This window comes from Delphinus delphis, chromosome 14 (genome assembly GCF_949987515.2).
Source record: "Delphinus delphis chromosome 14, mDelDel1.2, whole genome shotgun sequence".
Taxonomy (NCBI): domain Eukaryota; kingdom Metazoa; phylum Chordata; class Mammalia; order Artiodactyla; family Delphinidae; genus Delphinus; species Delphinus delphis.
The window spans coordinates 43,295,819-43,303,074 of NC_082696.1; positions in this window are offsets into that span (position 1 = coordinate 43,295,819).

The following is a 7,256-nucleotide window of genomic DNA, read 5'->3' on the forward strand; positions in this document are numbered from 1 at the left end:
ATCAAACTCATGACAACTAATCTAAGCACAGTTTAGTCACTTTGTTTTGTAATAAAATTGTATAATTAACATTTGTATGAACAGCACAAATTAATATGTGTATTAAAATATGCTCCCTGGTTAGCAGATTTTTTTATATGATTCTTTCACATTGATTCTACTCCTCGTTTATATCCTAGATGAACTTCAAGGGAAAATCTTTCATCTTCCTTTGGAAAATTCTGTCAAATCTTTCATTTTGCTCCATGGTCAAGTGATGTTTCCAGTGTCCAATGATACCTCGTGGGACAAGCACATGGACAGCACCTGGGTGAGGAGGTAGCACTAACAGGACAAAACTTCCTACAACCCACTTTAATCTCTTCTCCAACCCAAGCCAAATATTCATTAGTTCTCTGTGGGGTTTGGTACCTCACTTTTTCTTACAGGGTGATGAGCTAAGAAACAAATATAGGACGCAGTAACATAGACAATAGGGTTATAGACCAGTTTCTTATCTGTTAGACTCCACCAACCACTACACACTATCTGGTTTGGAACATAACTCAAGCTCTTCCTAACACACTTCCCCTCACTCCTGTCCCGTAGCCACTGCACCAGGCAAGGCCACATTGTATTTCTCACTTAGAACAACTCTTAGTAGCTTTGGAGTTCATAGTTTCATCTTTCCTATTGTCACCTTTCATTAAATAAAAACTTAATCCAAGGAAGGCTTCAATCCCTTTTTACCGAAGAAATCATTACTGCTAAGAAAATAAGAGTTTAATGTGACAGACACTTGACCTTATAATTATTCAGACTGCCTTTTTCCACGATTTCTAAATGTTAAAAAATAAGCCATTTCTAGAAGACAAAGTATGTTAATAGAAGAGAAAAATTATGAGATTCCAACTAAAGTGAATAAATTAAGGCAAGTAAACTGAATCTTATGGTTGGTGAACTTTCTAATTCATTTCCAGTCTTATAAGGGTGAAAAGGTGGAAAACTTACTAGCTTAAATTATTTAAGCACAGACTCTGACCTATTATTGACTGACCACTAAGCTATGCTGCTATGCAGGCCCATATGTAAATACAAAACTGCAACTTTTAATTTCTTTTAATGAGTGGAGACATCAAAGTTTGCATCCTGCTGGGGAAACAGCTTCCATAGAGTTAATTTTATTCTTAAGTTCATTAAATTGCCTTTCTGAGTTATCTTGTACCTCGTTGAATTTCTTCAAAACAGCCATCTGAATTCTTTATCAGTTAGATTGCAGCATTCTGTGTCTTTCGATTGCTTTGCTGAAGAATTGTTTTCTTCTTGTGATGCCGTATTACTGGGCAATTTCCTAGTGTGTGATAATGTTAAAATGCACCTTTACCATCTCATTTGAAATGGCAAACACCTTTCTTATTTAGGGAAGGCTTTGTTTACCTTGATTCAACAGTTCAACAGATCGACAATTAGAAATCTTTCTTTTGTTTTCCAGAAGCTGGCTCTTAGCACAAATTTTTGGTTTCTTTTAGTGGAGCTGACTTGCAACTAAAGTTGGGAGTGACCCTAAAAAATACGGCATGAAAAGAAGGTGGTGGCAGCGTGGGAGAGATATATGCATAGCACTGGGGCTTTGGCTGTGTCTAGAGCCCGTAGGGAGTCCCAGGGGACTGTGGGTTGTCCTCTTGCTGAAATCATGGGGTTGACAGCAGGAAATGTGATCCGTTATTCTCTTTGTCTGCCTTCTTCCCTTTCCTTTCCCTCCTCCAGGTCACTGAGGTCTCTTCACAGATACAGGTGCTGCTGGAGAGCAACAGGTCTCTCCAGCTGCACCCGGGGGAGCCAGACAGATTTTCACTAAACACCTTTCCATCTCCTTGGGTAGAGAGGCCACCACTGCCACCTTTGCCTCTATAGCAGCCGTGACACCCTCGGCTCCACAGTCTCCTTCGAGGTCCAACCCACCCACTTTCAGATGCACAAAATGGATGTTTCTCAGGTGTCCTGGTGTGCTGTGCAGAGTCACTTTTGTTTGGTTATGGATGTCCAATTAGCTATAAATCAAAGGAGAAGAGTAAAGGAATATCTTACGCCACCAAGGTGCTGATGTCATTCTCTATTTCTTTTATGTCAATGGGTGTGATTGAGACTTGGAAAAAAGAAATCTCTTCTCTCTGAATTTTTTCTAAGTGGGCGTTGATTTAAGGTTTAAATGCAGTTCAATTGTTTCCTGGGAAAAACAGGGATGCAGGAAATTTTAGGCAGGGAACCTAAGACGGGCCACATTCCAAGGAACAACTACAGGTGCCTATTTTTCTGTATAAAAACCTTACTCATACTAGAAGAGAGAGAATCTTATCTGGGAGTCAGAATTTTCTCTGAGAGCAATCCAATCTAGAGGATAAAGCCCAACATGGTCATCCAAAGCTCCATAAGATTCTAGAATCAAAACCCTATCACTCGGGGCTTCCCTGGTGGCGCAGTGGTTGAGAGTCCGCCTGCCGATGCAGGGGACACGGGTTCGTGTCCCGGTCCGGGAAGATCCCACATGCTGCGGAGCGGCTGGGCCCGTGAGCCATGGCCACTGAGCCTGCGCATCCGGAGCCTGTGCTCCGCAACGGGAGAGGCCACAACAGAGAGAGGCCCGCGTACCGCAAAACAAAACAAAAAACCCTATCACTCAAGTTCTTGTTCCGGGATGGTGGCATAACTCCTTTCAGCCTATCTTTCAAATATCTATAAACTCTCTGGACAAGTGACTTAAAAACCCACGACTAGTTGAAGATACCGAAGAGTAAACGAAGGCAGACATTGCGTGGAGGGGATGCAAAACTTGAATAATTGGTCATGACGGGGATGGTCTCCTATTTTTTGTTTGATAAGTTTTGGGTTTTGCCCTCTTTGTCCCTGGAGCCAGCCACTGTTGTCCAAAAATACTGGTGGTTAAAAACGCAATAGATTCCTTAACCACTAGATGACACTTGCAAACCCAGCATTTTCAAGATAATTTACTCATTTTGGTTGATAGATGGTGATACAGTCCTCTTCAAGATCAAAAGAGGTATTTAACATCATTTACAGAGTGAACAGGCAGTCTCAGGAATACACTCTGTGCTTAACAAAAAGGACTCTATTATGAACAAGGAGTTTTTTCTGAAATGGTAATAATGTATTGTATCAGGTGGCAATACAGAATAAAACTGACTTCCCCATTCACAACCATGCTTGGGCATGTGCTTATCTTTGCTTATTTTTTCATCATACAAATTATGAATAATTAAAGAAACTCATCTCACTTGCTACAATACAAGCAGTACCGTCTTTCTGATATAGCTAGAACCTAACATTCTTGAAGCATAACTGCAGGACCTGCATGATTTTCATACCCACAGGGATTTTCAATAGATTATACTCTGTGCTTATTTATTAACTAAGCTATTTGCTACCTTGAAGCTGCCTCCTGGCACTGAGTCAAATTCAAGACAAGGCTCTAATTATATGATCTCAATTTAATTCTCCTATAACAAAATTAATGATTTATACTCCATGACTAAGCCCTGTGTGAAAAAGTATACATTTTCTATTTTCTATACCAATTCATCTTATTCACAAATCCTCCTTCCCACTAACAAAATAAATAAATAATAAAACGATAGATTAAGATTATATGTCTCCTCCAGTGTTGAACATGGACTTGAGGTAAATTTAATTAAGACACTTTAAACTCCCTGTCAAGCTGTTTCACTCCTCCTAACTTATCTTTCCTCCTACTTCTCCTTCTCAAAACGGTCTGCATACTGGTGGGGGGAGTCTCGTCTAGACTGGCCTATGCTCTGTCTTCTCAAGCTTTGCAGACCTCCAGGGAAACGTCTCTCCTTCCACCGCGGCCTCTGGCACAGGTGTGTGTTGCATGAAACTGGCAGCTGCTGGTGACCGTGGACCTGCTTTGCCTGAGGTCTCAAGTTCCTCCTACTCAGGAGCCTCTTATCCCCCCTCCCAGGTTTCTTCTTGTCCGATTCTATTATTACTTCTTCATCCTTTAGAGAGCTTGGCGGAACTTAACGTCCTAGAAAAATAGTTCTCAGCCCTATCACATCCCCACATCTTTGGGGGTTTTCCCTCTTTTTTTCATAACACTTTTTGTTTAAATTGAGGTGTGATTTACATCCTATAAAATTCATGAATGTTAAGTGCGTAGTTGATGAATTTTGTAAAATATATACAGTTCCCTCAACCCAGGAAGTTCTCATGTGATCTTTTCCAGTTAATCTCCCATAACTCAGAGGAAACCATTGTTTTGATTTTCTTAATCAACATTGATTAGATTTCCCTGTCCTAAAACTTTACCTAAAGCGCATCAATTATCTTTTGCTAAACAGAAAATTGTTGATAGTCATCCATGTTTGAATGTGTACCAGTAGTTTGTTCCTTTTTATTGCTGAGTAGAATTATATTGCATAAATATAACACAATTTGTTCATTTACCTATCAAGAGATATTTTAGGACAATTATGAATTACGCTGCTATGTATATTCTTGTACAACACTTTTTGGACATACATTTTACATCTCTTGTACAAATACCTAACGATAAAATTACTGGGTTGTAGAATAGATGTACTGTTTACTTTGTAAGAAACATCCAGTTTTCTAAAGCGCTCGTGCCATTTTTCACCCCAGCATCAGTGTGAACAAATTGCAGCTGCTGCACACCTGCACCAACATTCAGATTGTTCGGGGGTTTTTTTGTTGTTGTTTTTTTTTGCGGTATGCGGGCCTCTCACTGTTGTGGCCTCTCCCGTTGCGGAGCACAGGCTCCTGACGCTCAGGCTCAGCGGCCATGGCTCACGGGCCCAGCCGCTCCGCGGCATGTGGGATCTTCCCGGACCGGGGCACGAACCCGTGTCCCCTGCATTGGCAGGCGGACTCTCAACCACTGTGCCACCAGGGAAGCCCCAGATTGTTCGTTTTTTAAAAAATTTTAGACATTCTAGTGAGTGTAAAGTATATTACTGTGATTTTTTCATTGTAATTCCTTTACTTTCCTAACATAAAATCCATAAACAACATGACCTAACTACATATGAAATTTGAAAAATAAATCAATATAATACCGATTATAAAGAAATACAAAGAAAGTTACAAATAAAAAATAACGTGTATTTACATATGAAATACTCAAGTATTCCTGCAGTATAAGATGTCATAGAGTAGGCCAGTCATTTCACCTACAAGCAGAATCACCATAGAGGCAACAACTCTAATGAATGCAATATATACATCGCCTTGGTAATTCATGTTGAATATGAGGAGTTGTTACCTGCAATGTTTTTTTTTTTTTTTTTTGGCTGCGTTGGGTCTTCGCTGCTGTGCGTGGGCTTCTCACTGCAATGGCTTCTCTTGTTGTGGAGCACGGGCTGTAGGCGCTGGGCTTCAGTAGTTGTGCCTCACGAGCTCTGGAGCGCAAGCTCAGTAGTTGTGGCGCAGGGGCCCAGCTGCTCCACGGCATGTGGGATCCTCCCGGGCCAGGGCTCGAACCCGTGCCCCTGCATTGGCAGGCGGATTCTCAACCACTGCGCCATGAGGGAAGCCCCCTGAAGTGTTATTTTTTTGATGCTGAAATTTTTTTTTATAAATTTCTGGAAACAAAATACAATCTTTTCTTAATTTGCATGGTAACAATATTCTGAAGTTCTTAAAATTATGCAAAATAAACTTTGAGTTCACACACAACTGGAATTAGTTCAACTCTAAGGTAGTTAGACAGGTTTTTCACAGCCATGAATGTCCAGAGGAAGGTGAGAAATTTGTGCAAGATTCAGAATAGTTTTTCTTGTTGTGAGAACGTCCTCCCACCAGAAAATGTCTAGTATCTCTGGCTTCTAGCCACCCTGATATATTGTGACAGCCAAAAACGCTCCCACACTTTAACCCTGACCCAGAATCACTCCCGAGCACCACTTAGGGTCTATGGGCAGCCAAGGGCACTGACTCAAGGTCCATCCCACCAAACTCTGCCCTCATATGTTCTGATCTATCATTGTTCTGCCATTGAGTCACCATGCTGCTTTAATTTAATTATTACTGCAAGACATTTATTGTAAAAATTATTGTAAGACATTTTAGGTTGGGTTCCCCCAGGAAACAGAGACGTGCCTGCAGACTGGGAAGAGCTCTCAGGAACACCACCTGTGAGGGAGTGAAGGAAGCAAGACTGGGCACAGGGAGAAGTTGAACTGCAATGCGGTTTAACAGTATCCACAGTGGGTCACAAACACGGGGCTAAGGAGCTGGGACACCCGTCAGAGCTGTTCTCACTTGAGGCACTTTTGCTGCTACAGATGAAAATGCAGGGCAACAACTGGAGCTAAAGGAGGTGCTATCTCCGCTGCAAATGTATCTTTTGTTCTTTTCCAGAATTCGATTTTTTGATGAAATACTGGCAGAAGGAAGATGGAGGAGTATTTGTCTGAGTCTACTCAGACTGCTCTAACAAAATACCATAGACTGGGTGGCTTATAAACAATAGAAATTTATTTCTCACAGTTCTGGAGGCTGGGAAGTCCAAGGTCATGACAGCAGCATATTCTTGTCTGGTGAGAATTGGCTCCCTTGGCTGTCTTCTCACTGTAACTTCACATGGCAGAAGGGGCAGGGAGCTTTCAAGGCCCTCTTTTTACAAGGGCAATTATCCCATTCGTCAACTCCCAAAGGCACTACCTCCTAACATCATCACCATGGGGGTTATAATTTCAACATCTGAATTTCAGGGAACTCAAATCTTCAGTCCATAGCAGTAGACGTCTTCATTATAATTTGATTGTGTAGGGCAGGTGGAATGGGAAAGGTGGGAGAGATTTGTAGACAAAGGCCTGTGAAGAAGTTCCCTGTTAACAGCCCAGTTTTGATGTTTAAGTTTCCTTTTTTTAACACCTTTTTCATGTTAAGGAACTATTATAATCCCCCACCTTACAGATGAGAAAGTTGAGGATCAGAGGTTATGTGAATTTTCTTCAAGCTCCCACAGTTAGTAGACAAGCCCATTATTCCAATTCACACCTCTTTCCAGCAGAACCATCTCAGATATTTTCATATTAAGCAACACATTAAATTTCAGTGGTGAACTGAAATATCAAGTATTAAATCCTTACTTTTTTCCTTTTCTGCTCAAGTTCCCAGGGGCCGGCTCAAAGTGTGCTTGGTTTATTATCAATTGAGCACCAATGTCGGTGAGAAATCTCAGCCTCACTATGTAAAAAAAAACCATATGCACAGAGACT